A 27,568-nucleotide genomic window follows, 5' to 3' on the forward strand; every position below is an offset into this window, starting at 1 on the left:
GTAAAAAAAAAGTCGATCCCATGTGTTAGTGAGATTTTTAATATTTTAGGCAGGAACTTCGTTTTAAAATGTAGATTTTTTTTCTGGGGGGGAGGGACCCCTAGACACCCTGGAAGATTTGGTCCCCCCCAATGTTGACTCCATGGCTACAACCTTGTGCTGTACAGCTCGCTGGTCAATGCGTCCTTGGGTTGCACTTCACGTTGACACTGTCAAGAACCGCTCCTGACGCTGTTCTTTGGCTTGACCATCCCAATGTGAAATTATATTTGCCTCTCCACGGTGGCGAGATGTTAACTACATCGTCTGGTATACAGGAGGTCGTGGGTTCTATCCAGAGTCTGACGCCTGCAAATTTTCAGTTTGCATGTCTCTCCCCGTGGACGCGTGGATTTTTCTCTGGGTCCTCCAGTTTTTCCCTCCACATTTAGACACACGCGTTGAGATTATTTGAATGCTACACATTTCCACACGATGATAAGACACTTCGTTGAGCTATAAATTGTGGCCAGGTCGCTTCTGAAAAGAGCTATATAGGTCAGTGGGCCTTACCTGGATAAATAAAAAAAAAACATGTTCATAGTTTAGAACTTTTCACTTGGATTAACCCTCACAACCTTCTGATTGCGAGCGATGAAACGAGTTATTATTTCAGAAGCTCACTTTTTGTTTCAACGCTTCCCCCCAGAAGGTTTGAATTGCATGCAGTTGGAATGAAGCTCACAACGCCGTAGGGCCTGAAGTCACACACCGGAGAGCAATGGATAGAAAATCGCCCAATAAGGATGCGTTGTGGTGATTTAGTGTAGATGAGAATCTGGCCCTCAGTCTTACACGTTGGCTTTCTTGACACTATTAACCTACATGAGCAGATAATAATAAGAAGAAGAATACGGGCAAGGTCCGCAGATAAACTCGAGGGCATGGATAATAGTACAAGAGGAGCAATAGGAGGGGCAGATAAGACGGATTTCACTGTGCATAGATGTACAATACGATTTGATGACCTTTCTTTCGGACCAGGTAAGAGCCCATTAGCCGAGAGATCAAATCCTGGAATGGCACTGAGAAACAAACAGACGAACGTGTGGCTCGGAGAATAATTGCGCATTGGGATCGACTGATGAAATGTAAATCATTGGTATTATTAGTATTAAGTTAGAGATATCGTCTTCTTGGTTCTTTCGGTAAAGTCACGTAGAATGGAAATAATAAAATAATAAAAATAAAACATAATAAAATAATTATCACGACGTTTCGGCCACAACGCAAGCAGCCGTCTTCAGGTGAAGAACAGGTCTGTCGAGAAGACAGAGTCTGAATTCAGACTCTGTCTTCTTGTCGTGAGAATTATTTTATTGTTTTATTTTTATTATTTTATTATTTCTCTTCTACGTGACTTTACCGAAAGAACCAAGAAGATGAATCCCTGCAGTCACGAAAGCTTTAAATCGAAATTTAAAGACATCGTATTCACTCTTGATATCACGTGGGCTCGGTCAGGACACGCCACGAGAAGGAGTTGATGGCCTGCCGCCGGGAATAACGACGGAATGTTAATCAAAGGAGGTGATCACGCCAAAGGTGAGGTCAGAATCAGAATCTTGCTTCATCCCAGAGCAATCTGATGATCTGTGAAGCTCTTTCATTCACAGACCTCCAGAAGGTTGCGGGTCAACGAGTTACGCAAAACAAACAATGTGTTACAACATTACGACTTGGGGAGGCCTTGATCCAGAAGTAGATATTTCTTAGCTGATAATAATCAGAATGGGAACATTTATTTATACAGGAGGAATCCGATGAGCTACAAAGCTCATTTTCACAGATGCCCGGTAGGGGCACGGGGTCAGAACTTCACAACAACAACAAACAATATAACAACGCGACAGAAGCACAATGTACAGGAAAGGTAAACAAATCCGTTTTAAAATAATACACAAATGAAACTATACTATTTAGATCTTACCGGGTAAAGCCCACTGTGATATTAGCTTATTTTTCAGAAGCGACCTGCCCACAAATGGACAGCTCAACGAAGGGGCTTATCGCACGTGAACATTTTAAAAAGCAACATCATCTAAATATTCTAAATGATGGTGGTGGTGGTGGTGCTGGTGATGACGACGGCGGTAATGAAGACCCCCCATTGACAAGGACAATGTAGATCGTGTCCCAGGCTAGCCGAGGAGTGGAATCCCCTTGTGCCCGTGGGTATTTAACGGCGAGCGAGACCGGACCCGGCCACATCGAACCAGCCCCGTGCGGTGGAAGTGGGGGCAAGGCGGGCAAGACGTGCGGGCGGGCGGGTGGGTGTGTGTACGTGTGGGTGTGTGTACGTGTAGGGTGTGTGTACGTGTGGGTGTGTGTACGTGTGGGGTGTGTGTACGCGTGTGTGTACGTGTGGGTGTGTGTACGCGTGTGTGTACGCGTGGGTGTGTGAGGGTGTGTGTACGTGTAGGGTGTGTGTACGTGTGGGTGTGTGAGGGTGTGTGTACGCGTGTGGGTGTGTGAGGGTGTGTGTACGCGTGTGGGTGTACGCGTGGGTGTGTGTACGTGTGGGTGTGTGTACGTGTGGGTGTGTGTACGTGTGGGGTGTGTGTACGCGTGTGTGTACGTGTGAGTGTGTGTACGTGTTGACTGGTCACACTCGATCGGACCCCCCCCCCCTAAAACGGAGCCGGGATACCGTGATGATGAATAGATGTCTCATTAGGCCAGATCGCGTTTAACAACAACAACAAAAAGAGCTATACAGCTCAGTGGGCCTTACCTGGCAACAACAACAAAAACTGGGTTTAGTTTTCATATTCTTGGTTCTTTAGGTAAAGTCACGTAGATGGGATTTTTATTACTTTATTATTTACCTTCGACGTGACAATACAAATTTGTATTTGTTATTATTTTATTATTTCCCTTCTAGGTGACTTTACCGAAGAATTTGAATCCCTGCAGTCACGAAAGCTTTAAATCGAAATGTGGGTTTAGTTTCTTAGTTTAAAGTAAAGTAAATGCACGAATCAAAGAATGCTCGACTGAGTCGCACGGCTGGACGGAGTTGAAGCGACGCAAGCCGTCACCACCTCTCGCTGTCCTACGACGCGACAATCCACATGGCACCTTGCACACTTGCTCAGTTTCATTGCTCCATCTCCTGCAATGGACGCACCCTCAGATGCCTGTCCTCCTTATTTTCTACGCAATGCTGAGCTTAGAGAGGCCAATTCTACGAGGTGCCTGCCGTCACTGCGTCGTGTTTGTGTGTATACTACCATGGAGTTGAACACGTTTTATTTGTGTTGGTAATTATACCAAATGACGCCGTCATTTATATTATCGTGGTGAGTGTTACCGAGCCTCTAGATTTATTTATTGTCAGGATGATCATGTCTTGGGGAGTTTGGTTTAATTCCTCTCGAAGGAGTAGTTTTTTATTTGTATTTGTGGAAGGAAACTGAAGTGCCCTCTGCTAAACCTGGCATATGAAGGAATTAGTTGCATCTTATTTGTTTATTTTTTGTCGTGTTGGTGACCCCGGTTGGCTCGTGTCAACGAGACTCCACTATCCTGGTCTACCCGGATTCTCATCCCGGTCACACTCACAAAATAAACTTGACCTCAGTCCACCTCGAGTCAATTTTCCCGATATTTATTCAACTGTATTGTTTTGGTTATTTCGGTAAAGTCACGTATATAAAATAATACAAATTAAAAACCACGACGTTATTAAACTATTATTTTATTTTTGACTTAAAGCTTTCGTGACTGCAGGAATTCGGTAAAGTCACGTAGATAGGTTAAAAAAATAGTTATTTTCTTTGAACCTATCTACGTGACTTTACCGAAAGACCCAAAGAATATATTATTTTATTGTTACCCCAGGTACAGCCCGCTGAGCGATATAAGCAATTTTTTTTTTTATCAGAAGCGACCTGCCTCATCACAAATGACAGCCCAACAGAGCTGCTTGCACAAATCAAGTACACTCCGGCCAGCGTGGTTGGCTGCGCACGGCGTGAAATAAGTGCCGTGTACGTGCGTACACACGTGCGTGCACACGTGCGTGCACACGTGCGTGCACGCGCGTGGAATGAAGCGACGGGCGATGCAGTCGTTCGTGGTAGGACGCAGAGGGAGCGACGGCCGGAGCAGAATGCACGACATACAATGTCGTTGTCTCTGTGTGTGTGTGTAGAACTTCTTTCGCACCGTGCGTAGCCAAAACTCACTAATCGGATCGCAGCTTATGAACATTCTTTGTAGTTGCATTGTTACCTGGTAAGGCCCACTGAGCACTTATTTCAGAAGGTACCTAGCCATCACAAATGGACAGCCAAACGAAGCAACTTATCACGTGGATATTTACAGCAGACAAATGCTCTAAACGCGTGATGTTGAATCTCAATGTGGAGGGGAAAACGCAGAGGACCCGGAGAAAAATCCACGCGACCACGGGGAGAGAGAGAGAGACATGCAATCTCAAAATATACAGCAGCAGGCGTCAGGGTCGGGATCGAACCCACGACCTCCTGTAGACCAGGCGAGGTAGTTAACATCTCCTAGCCACCGTGATGATGATGATGATGATGAGAGAGACACGCAATCTCCAAATATGCAGCAGGCGTTGGGGTCGGGATCGAACCCAAGAATCTTGCATACCAGCCGTGGTAGTTAACATCTCGCCACCGTGGCGCCATATGAGGCTTCTGGAGGTTTCATCCAGCAGTGGAATGACCATGGCTCATGGTGATGAGGATATTAATACTCTTGTGTTTTTCATTATTCATGTCCCTTCCATAATTATTTCCTTTTATGCTTTGGAAACTTACTCTCCGTGACGTTTACATTTAGCCCCACTTTGCAGCCTTATTCATGAAGTTCTGCAATTGTTTCTTCGGGTGAATTAGCAGTACTTGTTGTAGTGGCAATGTCATCGCTGATTCCGAACCGGTTAATACTTTTACCGTTAACCTATTCTGCCGTCATTTCACCAATGCAATGGGTTTTTTTTTGGTAAATAGCTTATAAGTTTCGATTTAAAGCTTTCGTGACTGCAGGGATTCATCTTCTTGGTTCTTTCGGTAAAGTCACGTAGAAGGGAAGTAATAAAATAATAAAAATAAAACATAATAATGAGAATTATTTTATTATGTTAGCTTATAAGTGTTGATCTGGATAGCACCTTGGTTAGAGCGCATCTCCTTTGCCTGGGTCCTCTTATCGTTAACCTTTTCAACTTTCCTCTTCAATGCGTCTTAACAACAACAACAACACAAAATTGCAATCTCACTGTCGGGAAACAGCAATAAATGGTAGCAGGGATGTGGCGGTTTCAGAAGCGTAAATTCGATCAACGATCGCGCAAAGCAACGTGCCACTTGTACCCAGAGGATAACATTGCGGATCACCGGCTGTGCGATATCGATCAGAAACGTGAACTTTGACAAAGAACGTGGAATGAAAATCGGATAACCCCCCCTTCCCCCCCCCCCCTGATTAATTCCATTCGCCAGAGTTCATTGCCGACCGCGCTCCACCACTCACGGAGCCAGATCGCTAAAGACAGACATCGATGGACGGGTGCATGATATAGAGCATCTATATCTTAGTTAGACAGATGATGTGTTGCCAGACAGACAGATAGCCAGATATTTTCAAAGACAACTTAGGTAATTAGGCAGACACAGGTCGAATAGACACTAACAGACAAATAGATAATTAGACTAAAACATACATAATTAGATGTAGATACGATAATTGACCAAATAGATATGTAGAGATAGATATCCAGCTAAATAGATTAATACAACGCGATATTAACAGATGTTTAGACAGAGAGCCGCTGTATTTATGTATAAGAAAGCAGATGATAGAGATACACACACAGATGGTGTAAATGAACGGATTGATAGCAAAAGCAGACGTCGATCAATTTACGAGATAAGCAGGTGGACAGACAGATAGACATATAGACATACAAATAGGCAAAATAGATAAATATGTACACAGAGATGTATGAACAGATTGATAACCTAACAGCGCGATATATCTAGAGATGTGAGAGATATACAGATTAGGGATAGGCTAAACAGCCAGTCAAACAGGGCCCGATAGATAAACAATTAAACAGGCAAGCGAACACACGTCTGTGTCAGTGGCATTACAGGGTGCGGTGGAGGAGTGGTGGGACGAGTGGCGCGGTGTGGATGGGACACGTGCAGGAAGATGCACGGGGGTTGGCTGGTCACGGGGGAGGGGGTGCTAGGGGGTCTGAGTTTCATAGGGGATGTGGGTGCGTGTAAGTTGCACACGCCGCGCCTGTAAAGGTTGGTGGTTCTTGCTGGAGCCAGCTGAAGCAGTGTTTCCCAGGGAAGGCGGGGGTGATAGGTGATGCGACGTCTCTCTCTCTGTGAGCGAGAGTTCGATTCCCGCTCACGGCCACCAACACTAATGACGATTATCCAAACCGAATTGAGGACCCGGTGCGGTGTGTAAACATCGTCACCACTCGGGAGGCAAAGGCGGCCGGGCGTGGTGCTGTCCATCTAACCCCTTGTGCGTCGTGCCGACCTTCATGGGTGCTACTCGCAAACAGCACTTGCCCCCACAGACTCTTTAAGGCTATACAGCTGATGTTTGTTGATGGGAAGTGATGGCACAATGGTTTGCGTAATGTGCTATTAACCCGGTGACCCGATTATGATTCGCGGCCACTGCTGATAACACTGTTGGACGAATGTCGAGTGGTATCTGGACTGGTCCTGGGTAGTCTCTCCTAGGTCGACTCAGCCTCGAATGAGCACCTGGTGTGGTGTGTAAATTATTAGCACTGGGAAGACAAAAGCAAAATCGGTGGCGGGGAATGGCGTTTGCCAGGCCGATCCATTCGTGCGCCATGCCAGCCTTAATAGGTGCTTGCTAACACTTGCCCCAGCAGCCTTTGAAGGCTACACGGGGGATCTTCGTCTTTGCTTGTACACTAGGAGTGGTGATGCAGTTGTTTGTATCCACAATAGTGTAACAATCTCAGCAGGCGCGGTGCCAATGGAAATTGGTGCGCAAATCTAGCCAGGGCCGAACGCGAGATGAGCTCAGACTAAAACTGATACCAGCCATGGAGTTAGCAAGATGGGAATAACAATTCGACCCCCGGTGATTCAAATAAATTGTCACGATTCGGCGCCGTAATTTGAGTCAAGAAAAAAATGTGTCTGTTCAGATGTTACCGTCTCATCGTTACCGTCCATTGTGTGTGTTTCCAGTCTCTTAGGCACACCATTGTCTTCCCCGTTAGCCAAGTAAAAACAAATCGTCGCGTGATCCTGCATTGGCAGTGGCGCACACGCACAATTCACGAATAACTCGACACATTCACCAATAATAATACCGTGGCCTTAAAAGTAAAATATATATTTATATTTAACATGGACCGTTTGGGACAATGTGCCTTTTTCATTGCACACAGACAAATAATCGTGTAATTTTCATGTTATATTTCTCTATCATTTGCATACAATGAAGCAGCATGCACACACGATTCAATGATTGTACGATTAATTGGGAGTGGCCCAGTGGTACGCGCCACTGCACTATGCATCTGGTGACCCGGATTCGATTCCCAACGACGGCTGTCATCATCAGTCATCTGACTGTACAAGGCCAGTGAGATAGACCCAGAAAACGCGGAAAGTTGGGCCAACGTTCAATCGACGTTGCATATTGACTGGGGAGCCGACGTTATTGTCACTTGTCTGGCCCCACATCAGTCAAACAACGCACGGGGTGGGTGCAAATATAAACGAGCAGCCATTAAGGGACCTCCACTTTGATTAAAACCAATTTAAAGTTAATGTTGTGCTCAGTAGCAAATTAGTCATGGTAATTTAAAGCCACGGACTGTTACGAACCACGCGATGCGTTTGTATACATTGTCGATAAGTCTTTGCTTGATGCGGTACTCACACTATAACGCGGTTCGCGCATTATGGAACTCGTTTCACATAACGCGGGACTCACACCGTCATAACGCGATGTCTGAGCGATCGAACTACTGGCAACTGTAACGCGGCAGCATACACTCAGTCATTTGTCCCGAAATGTCAGTGTATCCTTCCGAACTTGATCGTTACATTATTTATGATGGAAATATTTTCTTGCTTAGCGAATTTTCCACTGAACGCGACACTTTTCAGTAAATTTCATCCACCGCGTTCGACGAGAAGTTACTTGACGGCCCTTTGTCAAAATCCAATGCTTGCCATGGAAATCATTTATTGTTGACCACGCTTCGCCACGCTGGAGAGGCCCAGGACTGGACCAGACATCGCTCATCAACCGAGGCAGGGACTGAAACTCGCGTCGCCAGGTTCACAGCGTGGTGCGCTTAACCACTGCACCTCTGCTCCTAACGCGGTCACGTAAAACCCCGTGTACAATTACGCAAAACATACCGCATCTATTTACTAAATGACCGTGAAGTTAATTGCCCTTGTAACGTAAATTGACCTGCGTGGATAAACGAGACCCCCCCCCCCACCACGTGAGCTAATTCTGATTGATCAATGAATTAGTTGCTGCCTTACCTTGGGACGTGTTCCCACTGGCCCGTGTTAATGCTGCTGCTGCGGCTGCTGTTGTTGTTGTTATTACTGCTGGAAGCTTTCCCATCGTGGCGCTGCTAGCGGTGGGCGAGATGCAGAGTTGCGTTTGGAAGTGATTAGGAGCTAAGGCCCTTATCAGCTGCCCCGATGTGATTATCGGGCCCCGAGGATCTGTTTGCTCAGCTGTTTTTTTGTTGGAGGACCGGCCCTCCTTAAGTTTCCAACCAAGATTATTACGTTTATTGTTGCAGCTCTACCAAAGCTGGCTTTTTTTTCATTTCAAAGTCGGAACTAGCGCCTCTTCAATGTGCAAGGTGCTCGCTCTGAACATCGCGAGCCGTGCATTAAATCTGACCAGTGAGCAGCAGTGGAGGATTTTCTTTGTTTAACTCATTTTTGTATTAATGTTGAGTCTTTTATCCGTGAATGCGTTGCCACTCCAGATGCTTCCACAGCACAATCGTGCCGAGTAAACGCATGGGCCAAACATCAACAACGCTAGGAAAACTTTGGCAGAGGTTTCATTGAAGCCTTGTTGGGCGAATGCATTAGTCTTAGGTTTTTTCGGTAAAGTCACGTAGGTAAAAAATTGTAATTAAAATTAATAATAGTATTTAACTTTTATTAATTAATTTAAAATTTTAAATTAAAATTTATGAAAGTAAAATACTTTTATAAATTTTAATTTTTTACCTACGTGACTTTACCGATAAAACCTAAGAATATGAATCCTTGCAGTAACGAAAGCTTCAAATCTAGAAAGAAAGCATTATTGTTGTTGCACATGCACAGCCTTGATGTGCATCCACCGCTGTATGAAAGCCTCCCCATGCTGGCTGTCAGGGTCGTGATGCTCATTGAGCCATACTTCACCAATCTGGTCAGTGCGTGTAGGTGAAGACGTGGGGGGAGTGGGGGGGGGGGTCAAATTTGTCGGGCATGTCCAGTGCGATTGTTTTTGCCGCACTGCCCTATGCTGCTCACAACATTGCACAACCCCTCAGCCTATATCACCTGTTGTTCATGGTGGACACCCAGATAATGCTTGGACATTATCTGGGCTCAAATTTGCTCTGCTTCGGAGGCCTGATTTGTTCATGGGCAAATAAAGATTGTTACTCGGGCAGCTTGCACCGGTTCAATTTAATTTATCCATGACTAGAAATTACGATAACCGGTGATGATAACGGTGATGTCGGAAAGGTGTTTTGAAATGAAATTTCACGGCAAAGAAATTGTTGCAAAATCATCAAAATGGTCAGCATCATAACATCAACCATATGGCAATTATAATGCATTATATATCAGCTGTCTCGTTCACATCATCGTCATGTTACAAAAGCCAGAGCTAAAATCCAAAACTCGCGAACGTCCTACGAACTCATTCCATTTCGCTGCAGAATAGCGCTGATGCAACACTCCTCGCATATGTATTTGTAATTAGCGTCCACCTCTCGATTTAAACTAAACGTATATATCACCTAATATATATTACCAACTCAATTTCATTATCGGTATCAACAACACGGTGCACCATTGCAATGACTGCAATCCAGGGACAGAACTTTTATTCATAATTACATCATCATCATAAGAAAAACAACAACAACAACAACAGTGATGTAGTACGCGTGGTTTTTACGCGGAGCTGCGAGGCTACGAGGACGGTGCCGCGTTTCACGGACGCACAGAGGAGTCGACGATGGGACAAGGCCGAATTAAAACCTCCCTCTGCGACGGACGCGATATTAAAGTGCGGAGAGACCTGCGCGCGCCTGTGAATCCACGTAATCGATACGTACTCCGTTAAAAAAACGCGTTTGATTCATGTCCAGATCGCCGTTGCACAGGGGTCAATATTTCTCCGTGTGTCTCGATGTGTTTATTTCATCTCGTGGTTAAATTAAGGATGCTGAATGACCGCCGTTGTGTCGCCGCATTTGCATTGCAGCTTACCGCTGTTTAGTTGTGTCAACAACAGAACAGCCATTCTGTTTGGAGAGGCCTTGGCGGGGGAGGGTTTGTGTCACTGTGTGTGCGCCAGTGTCTATGTCTGCGTGTGTGTGACTGTGGGTGTGTGACTCAACAACAACGAGCCGGGCTGATAAAATGCAGCAAGTTGGCACAGTAGGGGGTATAGCTGGTGGTGCATCTACCAGTGGTCATCTCAGTCGGTCAAACCACGGCACCTGCAGGGTCTGTCCCGAGACATCCTCCACCTAGCCTGGCACAGTAGGGGGTACAGCTGGTGGTTCATCGACCAATGATCATCTCAGTCGGTCAAACCATGGCACCTGCTGGGTCTGTCCCGAGGCCTCCTCCACCTAGCCTGGCACAGTAGGGGGTACAGCTGGTTGTGCATCTACCAGTGGTCATCTCAGTCGGTCAAACCACGGCACCTGCTGGGTCTGTCCCAAGACCTGTCAGTGAGCCTTCGACACTTCACGCGACAGCCTCAAAGTGCACCTGGCCTGGCACAGACGCCGTGGTGACGTCACCGTCACTTGGTGGCGAATGGCGGCTGTCCTATGACGTGTGTGGGGCGTGTCTTCACTCTGTGCACGCGTGACACCGCGAGAGTCTGCGTACGTGTGTGTGTGTGTCTCTTTGTTTGTGCGTGGGGGATCTTTGTGTGTGGGGGAGAGGGGCAAGGACGGTGGGATTGTGGGGCTTAGCCAGGCGTGCACAACGGCTAAGAAGGGGCGGAGAAATTAACACGAAACTGTCGCGTTCGGGCCACCCAAAGGAGCCAGCTGTCGGGGGAAAAACATGCGCAATGCATTCTGGGAACAATAGGCTTTTGTTGTAAGAACAAGGAGCTGGCACGGATTGCTGCTGCTGCTGCTGCACCACCGCTCCTTCGTTCACCACCCCCATTCCTTCCCTCCCTGGCTCGCTCTCACTCCCTCCCCTGCACTCAACGACTCATCCAACTTGCCATTGATGGATGGATGCCCCCTGAGAGAGAGGGAGAGTGAAAGAGCAAACAATAAAACATGGAATAAAAGTCAAGTTTTTTGTTTTTTTTTCTTCCCCCCGCGAAGGGCGAGGGACGATCCAACCCCTCGGCCCGCCACCCCGCGTTAATTGAGGAGGCTTTTGTGCGATCCCTTAACTCGATGGCGAATTAAGTTGGCGGCGACGCCTCCGTTCTCAGAGGTTGACAACCAGACGATGCCCGGTTTTGCGGGTCCCCCCGTTGCGTTTATTTGTTGTTTTTGATCCTCTCAGCCCCGGCACTGTTTATCCTATAGTCTGGCTCTCGAACGAAACGTCGTGCCAAGTACTACGCTGCTTCTCTGCCTTCTTCCTCCTGTCGCAATTTTTTTTTCCCCCTCCGATATTTTCCGCGAAGAACGGCGATAACAACGCGCCTTGAGAATTCCTTTGTAAATGCGCGCAACGTATTCACTAGTCCCCCCCTCCCCTCCTCCTCCCCCCCCTTAACTTTCCCGTGCACCAAGGTCGTGGGGCGTTCGTCCAAGTCGTCCACATTGGGACGTAAAAAGAATGGACGTTTGCCCACACTTTCTCCAACTGCACGCTACCTGCCAATCGAAATGCTGTATAATGTAAAACAACAACAACAAAATGGTGACACTTTTATTTATATCCATCGATGGAAATGTGAACATAACAACAACTAGATCCTGAGCAGAACACTTCTAATAAGGGATAATTACAGTAACGTACGGTGCGAAAGAAACTCAACGTAGACACATACGTATCAGCTTACGGACCAATGACATGTACTATCTCTCCCACGAAGCAGACCTGGGAGATTGCAGCTTATTTCATAATCAATTGCGCGCCATCAGCCATGATCTATCCACTGCTGGACGGAACCCTCCCGCAGGTCCAATGATGCCACGATCCGTCTGGCTCCTGCGCGCGCGTACACCAATCTGGGCATCTGTGAAAAAGAGCTTCGTAGCTCATCGGATTCCTCCGGTATAATCAAATATTCTGATTGAATCGCATCACTCCGCCTCTGTGGTGGAGCCAATGGGATCGGGTGGCGTCCCTCCTTTGGTTGCAATTCCCTACAGTGCCGGATTATCCTCGTAGCACAAGTAGCTGCATATGCTACGGGCCCCGCACTTTCAAGGGCCCCACGCTAAATGCTTTCAAGCTATCAATTCCGGTTCAGTAATTCTGCACTTGCTCTATTACTATAGTACTATACTGCCTTCAACTTTTATGAACGACTGGGTGTTTAAGCTTAGCGATGTGTCGTTTTATCTGGCTGTATAGCAAATGAAAAAAATACAATTACTTTACTATGCACGTAAAAAAATTAGTTTTTAATATTCATGTGTTTTTTTGTTTTAATATAGCATATGCTACAGGCCCCACACTAGCTTAATCCGGCACTGATTCCCTCGCGACACTTCCGGCCACGTGTCCTGCCCAAACCAATGCAGTTGCATTCATCGCCCGTCAAGAGATGTCTATGACAGGCGTCTGCACATATAGAGTCACCAACGCATGGTGTGACTCTCTTCCTGTTCCCAGTCTAACTCTGTTTTTGCACATTTTTGCGACGACGTAGAAAGGAGGTCAAAGTTCAGTCCCGCAATTTGGTCGCCTCAAAACTCACCGTGTTTTGGAAAGGCCTCCAAGGCAGGCGGTCTCTGGAGACGGCATTCGGCCTACTTGTCCACGTTGGCCTGACGTCCCTGTCGAAAAACAAAACAAAACATTGAGTCCTCCGTACCCATACTTTTTTTGTCACATCACACGCGATCAACCGATCGATACAATGTGGCTGTACCCTTTTTATACTTCCGTGTGGAGAGAGTTGGGTGGGATCCGAGAAGATTGGCCGTTCGTTCCCATTTGCCATGTCGGGACATTGGAGCGGTGGAAATGCGAACGGCAAGTCAACAAATGTGGCGGAGGCAACAGTGCAGCCCTGACAATTGCTGCTTGAAGAGAGGCGGCATGGGGATTTATGGGAAGCGGTTGCGTAGTGGTTAGCGCGGGGGCTACGAACCCGGATTAAAAAAAAAACTAATGAAACTTCCTCCGTTGTTTCAACCGCCGCGACATTGAATCGAATGGAGCCCACGACCTCTCGAATCGCGAGTCCAGTTTCGCGGCACCCGTTACAACCCCACGGTGACAGCGTCCACGACATTTCCAATCCACGTAACAATGAGGTGGTGGGGTACTGGTGCTGGTGGTGATGTGAGACGACGAATTCGCTCGACGAATTCGCACGACGAAGCGGCAACGCATTGAAGCCGCGTGGTCGAAGGGCAAGCAACAAAATAAAAATGGAGTCCATCACGCGAGGCGGCCCTTCTTTTCTTGTGGGAGGCGGCACTGGAGGGGGGGGGGGCAGAAGGAGGAGGCCCCTTTTGGGCGCTTTAGAGAAGAAACGGCTCAGCCCCAATGAATAAGTAATGGGGCATGCGGCCGTAAAAAAAAAAGACAAGCTCTTAACCGAGCCAAGCGGATGCCAGACCTCAGTGGAAGCAGTGAGCCCCCCTTCCCCCACTCACCTCGGTAGGGCAGCTCTCGCTTGGGTCGACGTCTGTGCGGAAAAGAGTGCATCTTTAAAAGAGAGAGAGAGAAACGAGTCCTAATTGAACAAGATTGAACGCGTTGATAATAGGCGAGGACGCGGGACAGCCCGAGTAAGTGGAGGAGAGACAGGGAGGTAGGTGAGGTCCCTGAACATTCTCCGTAGGAGTTGGTCTGGCCTTAGCACGGTAATGGTGACGACGACGATGATGATGGGACTCTATGCGGAGTTCCAATGAGTTAACTTCATTAACCGGGCGATGGGGAAATGCTGACCCCTGTCCATCAAAGTCCCCGTGTCGTGTCGGTACGCAGCAACATTGTCGCTGATATCGCTCGAGATGTTGCCGAGGAAACCTGGCTGCACCACGGTCGTTGTGGCCGTACGCGTGGCCACCTCTTGGCAAAGTTATGGTTGCAGTGGTTTAATTTCGATTTACAAATCTTCTGAAATGCAGTGGCACGTGCATTGCAGGGAAAAAAAAGATGCATTTAGATGTTTTTTTTCTTATCAAGAGAAGAGAGTCACAGGCAGAGGAGAAGAGGCAGGGCATTGAGTCTGCACTAGGCCAGGGACAGGGAGTCAACAGCACAGATGTCTGGTGGAAGAGAGTTGTAGACATTGGGAGCAGCAGAGAAGAGGGGGGGGGGCATGAGGCCACCCCATGCCTCGCGTGGCCTGGGAAAGCCATCATCCAGCAGTGGATTGACAAAGAGGTTACTTATTGAGTGGAACGCTGACCAGCCTGTGATCACTTTTGACCGGATAGTTTTTGTCACCCGTGTGACGCCATGTAGCTTGGCATACAGCCCAGCAAACAACTCGCATATTGAACACAACATTTAGTAGTTGAGTGGTACTCCGAGAACTCACCAACCCATTGAAGAGATGTTGCCAGTCGTACTTAACCAAACGCGTGGCACGGAATCAGAGTGCTTTAGACTCTGGTTGCACTCAGCAATGATGCTCAGGATGAGAATCATCAACAGAAAGGCAAACATTGTTACATCCATAATAATAGTTTTTGGGTTAGATCGCGTAAGTATACATGTGTTGCAACCCTCCACCACCCGACATGTCCAATTAGTCAAAAATGTGTCACGTTAACAAAACGCCAGTTAGTTACTTCTTCAGCCCACCAGTGTGTTTGAAGAGTGAATCTACAACATTTACAATTTGAGTAGTACGACGTTTCGCTGGTAATTACATCCAGCATCTTCGGGCGATTTGCCAGAATAGTGAAGCCATCCACCTGCTTCCGATCCTAAATGTTGTGGATTCACTCTTCAAACACACCGGTGGGCTGAAGAAGTAACTATTTGTCTTTTGTCAACGTGACACATTTTTTACTGATTAGCCGTGTCGGGTGGTGGAGGGTTGCAACACATTTATAATAACGCAATCTAACAAAACACCTTGATTATGAATAATACTGGTCGCGAAAGCCTGCCTACGTGTTAAATTGTTACATCCATGCGAGTATCCAACAATTTAGGCTTCTATCGGTAGATTGCTCATGTTTTTTGGCATCTTACTGCCACGTCTATCTGTGACTGTTGGGGACTTACCCCAAAAAGTCTGTTAAAGGCTATACGGGGGATATTTGTCTTTGTAGCACGACGAACCCAGCCATCCAAGTTCGATTCCCACTCACGGCCACCAACCCCAATGACGGTTATCTGAACCAGTCCTAGGCCTCCCGTAGGTCGACTCAGCCTCAAACGAGTGCCTGGTTTTACCTTTTTGCACAATCGCCTGGCGTGGTGCTGGCCACCCAACTTCTCGAGTGCCGTTCCGGCCTTCATAATGTGCCCGCTGAAAGCGCGTGCCCCAAGAGTATGATAAGGTGAAACGGTGGGATCTTTGTCCTGTGATGTTCTGCGTGCGCACGTGCGCACGCGCGCACGCGCGTGCGAGACTCTCAATGCTGGCTCGGACCCTCTCTGAACTCTCTGCAGAAGAGGCGGAAAGAATCAAAGCAAAACAGATACGTAACAAAAATGTGCTGGCATCACACTAACCACAGTGCGGGTTTTTTATTTATTTTGTAGAAATCTTGCACCGGTGTTTTTCAGAGCCCCCCCTTCTAACCTCGTCCACATTCTTTCGTTACGTCTGTCGATAAAATTAGCAACATAATCCGTATCGCTATCTGCATCACGAGCTGTAACAGTATTTACAATTCCCCATAAAGCCAGCTGATTGACACGGCTACGACTCCTCCTTGTGTGTCTAGCTAGGAAACAAGTCTGCCTTTATTATTTTCATTATATTTTTTCCCCGCCATCATATTCCAATTGTGCTATCGGCGTCATGTCCAGAGAGAAAGAGGGTTCCCGTCTAGAAATTCTTTGGGAGTCGGGAGTTCATCGCCTTGCGTCGGAGAAATTGTTGTGGAAGATGATGTCAGAGAGCTACTTCCGAAGTCTCTGCAGGTGACTGAAAAAAAATCAATCCCAGATCGAACCCAGCTTCGCTGAGCCGCACCTTCGATTTGCACAGTTGGCTACGTGCGGTGCGAAAGAAGTTCAACATACGTACGTACATACGAGACGTGTGACCTAGCTAGCGTCTAACTAGCAACGCAACAACCACCGTTTGTTTAAGACTATAGTGTTCGTTTCATGATCAAATAGTCAACATCACTCAACCCGAGGTGTGTGCCTCCTTACACCAAACCGACTTTCACTCGATACTAAACGTGATCATATATCGAATGTGTACTATTTAAGTAGTATTCCTACTTCTCTCTCTCTCTCTCTCTGCATGTATATATATATAATGTGCATAGTACTCGTAACTACCGTGTACTTTTCGACTCACACTCGTTTGTCAAGGATCCAAACGTTCCACTGCCGTTTGCATGGATTACCCACGTGCAGGTCCTGCCCCTCGCTCTTTGCGGTAGATGCGTTCCCAAAAACAACAACAAATCACCTCCCTTCAGAATCGCGCCACCCTTAGACGCTCGAGCACAATGCATCCGCCACGTGAACCCGAGCCCTACATCAACCTCGAGTTCGCTGCTTATAAGTCGTCCTCATTAGGAACCCCTTCGCCTCGTCAAACGGTGACGAGCAACCCTCGTTGTCTGAGTGCCTCTCAAGCACAGAGAGGCTACGCAGAGGACTTGGGACACTTTGGAGGGTTTTTTTTGTTTCTTCTGCCGGTTGAGTGGGGAAAGGGTTGGTGATACGCTCTGGCTCCAGGGTTGATAGTTTTTGAAGCGTCCCGTCGATTCTTCCAAGTGCTGGGGAATATACACTAAGTGGGAAGCGCGGACAGGCACGGATGGCCTGTTGTGTAAATGTGACTGAATAAATGAGTAATGGGAGCATTGAGGTTTGAGACGAGTGTGTGAGTGCATCTGTTTGAGTCTGCCGCATATCCGCATCTCGGGCACGCTCTCTGTCCCCGTGTCTTTCTGTGCGTGTATAGATACGTGTGGGTATTTCTAGATGTGCCTGTGTGGGGAGCGGTCGTGTAGCGACCCGAGTTCGATTCCCACCCACGGCCAACACCAGCGACTATGATCTGAACCGGTCATGGGGCCTCCCCTCGGTCGACTCAGCCTCAAATGTAAAAAAACATTGTCACTGGGGAGACAAAGGCGGCCGGGCGTGGTGCTGGCTACCCACCCCCACGTGTGCCGTGCCGGCCTTTATAGGTTACGTGCGAGCAAATAGCACTTGCCCCAAAAGTCTGGCACAGGCTAAACGGGGGATCTTTGTGTTTGTGCATGTGTCCATCCATATGTTTGTTCATCTGTGTGTGCACGCGTGCGTCTATGCGTGTCTGTGTGTCAATTCGTCTGTCTGCATTGTGCGTGTATGTGTGTGTGTGCGCGCGCGCGTCTGTGTGCGTCCGTACGTGTCACGCGCATACATACAGACACGCGCACACGCACACGTGCATCTGCTCACGTGCGCGCAAATCGAGCGCGCGCGTGCGCCGCGCTAGAGCGCTCGCCAGCCGGGCACCCGAGCCACGAGAGAGGGCATCGCCAGGGAGACGAAAACATCTGCACGCGCGCTCACCCACCCGCCAAAACGCTCACCCACCCATCCCGAACGCTCACCCGTCCACCCAAACGCTCACCCACCTACTCGCTCATTCACTCACCCACCCGCCCGCCCGCGCGCTCACTCACCCGCACGAAAGCTCACCATCCCTCCCGTCCGTGCGCTCACCCACGCCCTCACCCGCACGCTCACCCACCCACCCGCTTAGACACACGCACGCTCACCCACCCGCTTAGACACACGCTCACCCACCCACCCGCTTAGACACACGCTCACCCACCCATCCGCTTAGACACACGCACGCTCACCCACGCGCTTAGACACACGCACGCTCACCCACGCGCTTAGACACACGCACGCTCACCCACGCGCTTAGACACACGCACGCTCACCCACGCGCTTAGACACACGCACGCTCACCCACGCGCTTAGACACACGCACGCTCACCCACCCGCTTAGACACACGCTCACCCACCCACCCGCTTAGACACACGCACGCTTAGGCACCCGCGCGCGCGCTGCCACCACGCGTGAGATACTCCCCCCCCACCCATCCGCCCTCAACTCCATGAACCAGCTCGACTCAAATCCCATTGTCGCTACGGATAAACAGTTCAAAGCTCGCCGTACAAGTGAGGGAGGGAGGGAGGGACAGGAGATGGCAGGGGGAGTCTGGAAGGAGTGAGGCTAAATAGAGGAGGAGGCTTTCCGTCACATGCTAATCATCGCATTGTCCCATTCTACGCTTTTTATTCTGCGAGCAGAAAAAAAACCTCTCGTCACAATAGGATTATGCGGTCCCCCAGAGAATGCTCGCTACTGAAGCAGCAGCATTAAGCGTGCGATAAATAAGAGGCAGAAAGAGCATAACATATATATATAAAGAGCATTAATTGAAAAAAATTACGCGCCTTGTAATATTTTCGCATTGTCGGGCGTTGTATATAATCCCCGGTTTTTTTGAATATTTGATATTAATGTCAATAATGCTGATTGAGACGTTACCATAGTAAAACTAAATAAACTAAATGTATTATTTTTTACACGTGTTCCCTCCTCCCCCTGCCACAAAAATATTCGTTGAGGCGAGAGGCACCTGGTTCCTCCATAGCCATGGAGTCGGCGAGCACAATGACATGAAGAGCCATTCATGTTCGGATTTGGTATTTTAAAAAATAATAACTGCTTCAATATTTCACTTGAATACGAGACGGTGGGGGTCTGCGCTTGCGAAACGTGTACCCCCCTAATGAAACATCTTCGCCGGTTAGAAACATTTAGGCTGGCCTGCTTACGATCCATCCTGGGTTTAACCATGTGTATGTGTGTGTGCGTCTAGGTCGATGTGTTTCTATGTGTGTGGGTCGATGTCTGTGTGTAAGTCCAAGTGTGTGTCTGCCTTTTTCGCCCCCGGCAACGCCGGGTACTAACCGCTAGTAGCAAATCAACTTGACGAAGCGGTCCAATAAAGAGCCACATGCGGCTGTAAACCTCTGCCCATTGCGATGGTCAAGTTGTACGTAGTGATAGTACGTAGTGATAGTCAGTTGTACGTAGTGATAGTACGTAGTGATAGTCAGTTGTACGTAGTGATAGTACGTAGTGATAGTCAGTTGTACGTAGTGATAGTACGTAGTGATAGTCAGTTGTACGTAGTGATAGTACGTAGTGATAGTCAGTTGTACGTAGTGATAGTACGTAGTGATAGTCAGTTGTACGTAGTGATAGTACGTAGTGATAGTCAGTTGTACGTAGTGATAGTACGTAGTGATAGTCAGTTGTACGTAGTGATAGTACGTAGTGATAGAATGTAGTGATAGTCAGTTGTACGTAGTGATTGTACGTAGTGATCGTACGTAGTGATAGTGCGTAATGATAGTGCGTAGATAGTGCGTAGTGATAGAATGTAGTGATAGTCAGTTGTACGTAGTGATTGTACGTAGTGATGGTCAGAATCCAGAGTGCATTGTCTTTGTACTGTTCGCCTTTTGGCGTCCTCTGGTCTGACACCGGTGAGACGAGGCCCTCAAGAAGGCTGCTGTCCTCTGGTGTAGGCAAATCAGTTTCAGGGACAATGCCCATATATTATATCAGAGCATGCTTTGTTTGCCTGTTCACAGCAAGTTCTGTGTGGTTAATGCGAACTTGACTCCTTGCAAAAAAATTATCTGTTTGGTGTTTGAACATCTTAACACCTGTTTTATTGCCAGAGAGGGTAAACCCTATTCTTATTTTTTGATACTTTGATTCTGGCAAAAAGGTCCCAATTGTGTTTGAATGCGTTCTGTTTATGCCCCAGCAGTCGATTGATTGTGGCTAGTAATGACGAAGAGGAAATTGAGATACTAAATCTGTTTTGCAAAGGGTAAAACTTACATTATGATGGCATCAAATCAATTTCGGGAATTGTAAAAAAGAAAACCTTGGAGATGATCATATTAACGTTATTAAATTTAGTTTTTACCATTTTGAATGGTCAGTGTATTAATGTTCATGTATGTTCAACTTCTTTTGCACCGTACGTAGCAAACCGCGCTAATCGGAGATGTGGGCAAGGACAACAAACTAAACACAACAAATTATAATAACTTACAGCCGTTTGCTAATCCACTGCTGGATGGAGGTTGTTTGTCCAAACTTCACCACGCTGTGTGAACAGGTGGCCCACCAGGACTGATTCAGATATAACCCACTTCTGATGTTGATCATGACCGAGAATCGAACTTAGCCTGTTGGGTAAAGTAGCACAGTGAGCTTATCCACTCTGCCACCGATACATATACATACATATAAATACAAAGAACCCCCGTATAGCCTTAAGCGACTGTAGGGGCAAGTGCTGTCGGTGGGCACCTATAAAAGGCGGCACGGCACACGAGGGGGTGGGTGACCAGCACCACGCCCGGCCGCCTTTGTCTCCCCAGTGGCGATGTTTGCACATCGCACCAGGTACTCATTTAAGGCAGACATAGGGTGGGCCCCAGAACTGGTTCAGACAATCGTCACCGGTGTTGGCCTTGAGCGCGAATCGAACTCGGGTCGCTGGATTCGTAGCGCAGCGTAGCGCTAACCGCCACACCACCACTCTCCCGACATATAAAGACACACACAGATAAACACACACGCACGTATTCACGTATACACATGCTAACAATGTACGGTGCATTTAATGAAACGGTGAATGTGAATTGTAGCATCACAAGCGCGTGAATCACGGTGACAGCGTCGGGATACCTTCCTCCAGCAGTGGATAGAAAATGGCTCACGACGATGATGATGATGATCAATTAGGAGGTTGTGGGTTCGATCCCGACCCTGACGCCTGCTGCTGTATATTTGAAGTTTGCGTGTCTCTCTCCCCGTGGTCGCGTGGATTTTTCTCCGGGTCCTCCGATTTTTCCCTCCACATTTAGAAACCACATCGCGCGTTTAAAGTACGCACGTATGTATGTTGAACTTCTTTCGCATTTGGCTGCTATACATTTCCACATCATAAGCCACTTTGTTGGGCTATCATTTGTGGCCATGTCGTTTCTGAGAATAAGAGCTATGTAACTCCGTTGGCCTTACCTGGTTACATTTTTTTTTTTACAAAATCCTTTATAGTCTAGTTTTTAACTCGAGGGTCAATAGTTGGTGTTGCATGGTCACATTCGCGCTACCCTGGCTCGCCTTTAATTTTCCCATTCATGAAAGAGATGTCGCGTATCGGCCTGTCGATGCTCCGATGTGGATGGCAATATGAACTGCGCACGTGTCAGGCGCGCGCACCTGCCTCGCTAAGCCGACGCACGCACTTAGCACAGAGAGAAAGCGAGAGGAGAGAGGGAGAGAGAGAGAGAGAAGCAGACTTGCAACAACCAGAAAAAAAAATCCACACCGGCCAAAGATAAAGTAACGGGGCGCTCGCTATCTCCGAGCGGAATGTTTAGCCTGGCGCGTAACAGTTTCCAAACGCGCCGCAACGGTCGGGCACCCTCTGCGTTTTGTTTGCAAGAGGGGGGGGGAGAGGTGAGAGACAGAGTGTGGAGATGGCGAGGTGGCTGGCGGGAGCGAAATGCACCATTTTCAGAAAATTTCATTACCCCGAACACAATATCGTCTATCATGTGTCACATAAATCATTTGACAAAGGCAGGACAAGCAATATGATGCTATCGGTTGCTCCTCGGTAAATAGTGCTACAAGAATTTACGCTTTGGGGATGACAAAGTAAGGTGGCTCCGAGCTATCTTTGATCTCTCATTTGAAAGCACGTTATTGAACCACGCGTGAATCAATGAGTCATTGTCTGTTTACAGATTGCCCAACAAACGACGAGCGGGACCCCGCCATCCTTTCCCCTCTCGCCCCCCCCCCCCTAATCTGCATGCAGCAGGTGTCCTCATAACCGGCTCCTCCGATGCTAATCGTGCCAGCCACTTTCAAAGGGCGCAGCTATTTGGGTTGCTCTGTTTTTGATATCAAACTACCGAGTCACAGGCGGAAGATTTAACTATTTATTTAGAGCTCCACCACCCACCCCACCACCCCCCCAAAAGTAGTTTTTGACTGTCTGTTTGTATTCCACGGCGACTTTGCAGAGGCTTGGGTCGCGCGGGGTGGTGGGGGGGGCTTGATCGAGCAGAGACAATGTCGCGACGAAGATGACTCGCGATGTTGACATGGCGGTACAGCAAGTAGGTGGACTGTCACGAAGAGAATGCTCGCACGCGTGGTGTTTGCCCGTGCACTCTGATTTTCACCCACGTTTACGTAAACTCAAATATAAGCACAGCGTCGTATATCGTTCTGGAACGGAGATTTGGAGACGCGTTCCAAAAGCGGGCTCTTCGTGGGTAATTTTATAAATTCAGAGTGAAAATTTCCGAAGTAACAATAACAATTGAAAAACACGTCTTTTATGGTGCAAATCTCTCTTGAAGAGAAGACTGCTGGACACTCATTACAATGCGGGGAAATAAACTGTCAAGTGACAATATTCCAAGTTGCCTCCCAAACCGCAGAGCAATGGTCAAGACTCCCCGCGTGTTTACAATTCTCAACCAGTGGCAGGAATTCCACATTCCCACAAACCGAACTCTAACCCTAAACCCTAACCCCTAACCCTAGACCCTAACCATAACCCCTAACCATAAACCCTAACCCATAACCCTAAACCCGAACCCATAACCCTAAACCCTAACCCATAACCCATAACCCTAACCCTAATCCCTAACCCACAACCCACAACCCTAACCCCTAACCCCTAACCCTAAACCCTAAACCCTAAACCTTAACCCCTAACCCCTAAACCCTAAACCCTAACCCTAACCTGTTGGCCGGTGGGGGTGGGCAAGCCTAATCCATTTTGACAACCACCGTTGACTTCCCACAACGTGGTACCTATTTTATCGACCTAAGGGACAAACGAAACGCAGAGTCAAGCACCGACCAGGATTTTTGACCTCGCAACCTTGTAACAGCGAGCCAAGTGCTCTGCCCACTGCTGCCGGCCGGTTAAGTAATAACAATTAATATATAAATTATAACGGAAGGGGCGGGGGGTGCGGGAAGTTGAAATGAAAGAGCTAATAAAGGACTGTAATTGACGGGCACGCTGAGAGATGGATGGCACGGCAGGTCCCTGCAAAGACGCGTGCCGGCCAGACAAAGCCACCGTCCTGTCACCTCTGCCAGCTGTCTGCGACTCTTCCTTTCCTCCCCGGACAGCCACCTTTCACTGCTGCTCATTTAGACACACCTGGACACGCGCGTCAGCGGACAGGACAAAGACAAAGATCCCCCCCCCCCAACCCAAAAAACCTCAGCGGACTGTTGTTGCAAAGGGTCGTGAGCGAGCAGCACCTCTGAAGGCTGACACGGCACGCGATGGGGCGGTCTGGTGGCCGACACCACCACGACCGACCGCCGTTGTCTCCCCGGTGCTGAGATGCGTACACACCGCACTAGGTACTCATTTAAGGCTGAGCGAACCCAATGGAGGGGCAGGAGCGGTTCAGATCTTTGCAGTGAGCGGGAATCGAACTCGGTGCGCCGGGGTTCGTAACGCATCACGCTCACCGCTACACGACAGCAGAGAGAGACTGGATTTAAGTTGAAGCGATAAACTTGCGATAGTGTTGAATGTATCGAGCTAAGGGATGCTGCTGATTGTTACAGTGGCTCACCCACGTGGACATTCATTCGGAGGGGGCAGATCACTTGAGAAGCATTCGATTAGCATGGTTGGCTACGTAGGGTGCGAAAGAAGTTCAACACACGTACATCGCTAAATATACAAGACGAAATGTTGATTATTCCCATTGAACATTATATTGCCATAATGTCCAATTTATGTATTTGTAACAATTTTTACTTTTATATACTTAATTTGTATAGATAATTTTTTTGCTAAATGTTTACCTTTTGCTCTATCTTGCTCTCATACAGTCGTTGACTTGTTTGTTGTTGTAGCTTGCTGACCCGCTCCTATTGCTGGACATCGGTGAAACAGAGTTTCATGGTTTAAAGCTTTCGTGACTGCAGGGATGAATATTCTTGGATCTTTCGGTAAAGTCACGTAGAAGGGAAATAATAAAATAATAATAAATAAAACATACTAAAATTCTCACGACGGCTGCTTGTGTTGTGGCCGAAACGTCGTGAGAATTTGTATTATGTTGAATTTTCATTATTTTATTATTTCCCTTCTACGTGACTTTACCGAAAGAACCAAGAAGAAGAGTTTCATGGCTCACCGGATTCCTCCAGCAGCCTAAATAAACCGGCGGTCACCAGTTCACTCTCCGGGCGCGGCAGTCGAAACATCGGTGCCAGCTTCTGACCCTCCCCCCATCCTCCCCGCGCTATGTCCACCCAGCGGGCGCACCGCTGTTAGCCAATCAGCAGGTCGTGTGCTGTGGGTTGCCACGTGAGCACTCACACATTTATTTTATTTTCCGAGACGTCTCTCCAGCGTGGAGCAATAAGGGGGCCAAAGTTACCCCCCACCCTCCCTCTGGGAGAGCTCGCCGGAGCTTTCCGCTAGCAGCAGCAGCTGCAGCGGCAGTGCGAGCGAGCAATTGCAGGGCCGCGCCTCTATCCCTGCGCCCATTGAATGTCCTCTACTCGTAAATTAGCGTCAATTCGCGGTGCGGTTCCGGCGGCGCAGCAGCAGCAGCAGCCGCGCACTTTCCACCCCCCACAATCTCTCCCCGCCCGCCCCGCCCCGCCCCGCCCCGCCCGCCGCGCCCTCTGCCCACTTGGCTTTTGTCCGTCTCTCGTGTTCCCCGTCGCGCGTTACGCGTAGCGCCCGTCCCCGAACGACCCCGGGGTCAATTAGGGTTGATGGATCTGGGACCTTATCGGGAAGTGCGGCCGCTGCGAGAGAGCGAGCGGCACCGCCGTCGCTGTCTCCTTCCTCTGCACCCGTTACCCCCCAAGCCCCCCCCCCCCACCCCCTCTCAACCCCCACCCCCCCCTCCCTCTCAACTAGTGGGACGCGTCCTCTAATGGGGACCCTGAAATTTAATTTTTGCGCGTAAAATCGCGCATTGCGATCTTCCACGATGGGGGTAGCGGAGCCGTTAGATTGGATGCGGCACGGGGCAGTGTTGGGGTGGGGTGGGGTCCGGTTGGCCCCAGGTGTAGTCCACCACATTTAAGAGAGGGGAGTGTTGGGGGGGGGGGGTTGGGTGCGGTAATTCCCCTCCGCCGCTCTGTCCCACTCAACTATCGGGGCACGTGCGGCGCCCCTGTTTCAGGTAACCCCCCCCACCCACCGCGCGTTAGCCGTGGGAGATTCGCTGAGGGCCGGGCGCGTTGCCGCATCGCGGCTGCACGTGGGGTCTCTGGGTGGGGGTGTACGTGTGATATTGTGGGGAGCGGTAGTGCAGTGGGTAGCGCCATGCGCTACGAACGCGGCGACTAGAGTTCCATTTCCGCTCACGGCTAACGCCAGTGACGTGTTATGTGAACCGGTCCTGGGCTTCCCCTAGGTCGACTAAGCCTCAAATTACTACCTGATGTGGTGCTAGCCACCCACCCTCTCGTGTATCGTTCCATATATAGTCGTGTTATATCCTGGCAAGTGCCCTTCAACTATAACAATTCACAGCCCATTGTCAATCCACTGCTGGATGAAGGCCTCACCACGCCGCGCCAGTCAAAGAGGTTGCTTGACCACACTGTACCGTGCTGGTCGGTGCAGGTTTGTGAGGTTGGGGAGAGAGGGTTGGATGCCTCGCACTGACTCAGATAATCACTCGCCACTGATATTAGCCGTGGCCCGGCATCAAACCCACGTGGCAAAAGAGGCGACGCCTCTTTTTTTCTCCAACTATTTTCCTGTTATCCGATTAAAGCGCCCAGGTCCGGTGGCTAGGAGATGTTAACTCCTTCGCCTGGTGTGCAGGAGGTCGTGGCTTGGATCCCGACCCTGACGCCTGCTGCTGTATATTTGGAGTTTGCGTGTCTCTCTTCATCACGGTGGCTAAGATATGTTAACTCCTTCGCCTGGTGTGCAGGAGGTCGCGGCTTCGATCTCGACCGTGACGCCTGCTGCTGTATATTTGGAGTTTGCGTCTCTCTCTATCATCATCATCACGGTAGCTAGGAGATGTTAACTACCTCGCCTGGTGTGCAGGAGGTCGTGGCTTCGATCCCGACCCTGACGCCTGCTGCTGTGCATTTGGAGTTTGCGTCTCTCTCTCTGTCCGTGGTCGCGTGGATTTGTCTAGAATCAACATCACGTTTAGAGTATTTGGCTGCTATAGATTTCCACGTGATGAGCCCACGTCGTTGAACTATCATTACATGTGGCCCAGGTCGCTTCTGAACAAAAGAAAATCGATATGGCTCAGTGGGCCTTACCTAATTTTTTTAATAATGTTAGTGAAAGTAACGAAGTGTCAACACAACTGAGGCCCAATTTTCGCATCGCATCACCACGCACTTCCACCATCGCGCCTCTCATCGTGCATTCAAACGAGGCCCGATTTCAAAGTTACTTGCAGGCGAGACCACGTAAAATACCGCGTGCTAATGTACCCCTCGGGGCGTGCACTTTGCGCCTGAAACTACTTTCCGGCTTGTTTGAAGGTGCGTCAGTCGCTTTGTTGTATCCTCAACCCGTCAAATGAAACAACATTTTAGCCAACGTTAGCAACAACGCCAACAACAACAACAACAACAAAACGAGCCGGCGTCAAATTGCTGGAGAGGCGGGAAATAAAAACGGTGACCGATTTAGCAACATGATAGGGCTTCATTTAAGGAACTGAGAGATTGTAAGATAAATAAAAATTTTAAAAATACAACCGTTCAAACTCTCGACGCCACGGTCTCATTTCGCCGCTGTTCGCCGCGCAAGTTTAGGCCGACAAATAATCGTCAGCCGCGTTCTATCCACTGCTGGACGAAGGCTTCTGCAGAC

General features: G+C 48.6%; 1 long non-coding RNA gene across 2 annotated transcripts in view; it reads right to left on the reverse strand.

The window, feature by feature from the left end:
* LOC144729973 (uncharacterized) overlaps positions 1 to 27,568 on the reverse strand; it is a 49,863-nt gene that overhangs the window by 11,656 nt on the left and 10,639 nt on the right. Inside the window, exons 2-3 of one of the 2 annotated variants that reach the window (XR_013587769.1) lie at positions 13,201 to 13,279; positions 9,365 to 11,558 (exon numbers count right to left, since the gene is read on the reverse strand). This is a non-coding gene — a long non-coding RNA (uncharacterized LOC144729973). Of the gene's footprint in view, positions 1 to 9,364; positions 11,559 to 13,200; positions 13,280 to 27,568 lie in introns of those variants that run through there. The other variant, XR_013587770.1, reaches the window with a different exon arrangement.

The sequence above is a fragment of the Lampetra planeri genome, chromosome 34 (genome assembly GCF_965212315.1).
Source record: "Lampetra planeri chromosome 34, kcLamPlan1.2.h2, whole genome shotgun sequence".
Taxonomy (NCBI): domain Eukaryota; kingdom Metazoa; phylum Chordata; class Hyperoartia; order Petromyzontiformes; family Petromyzontidae; genus Lampetra; species Lampetra planeri.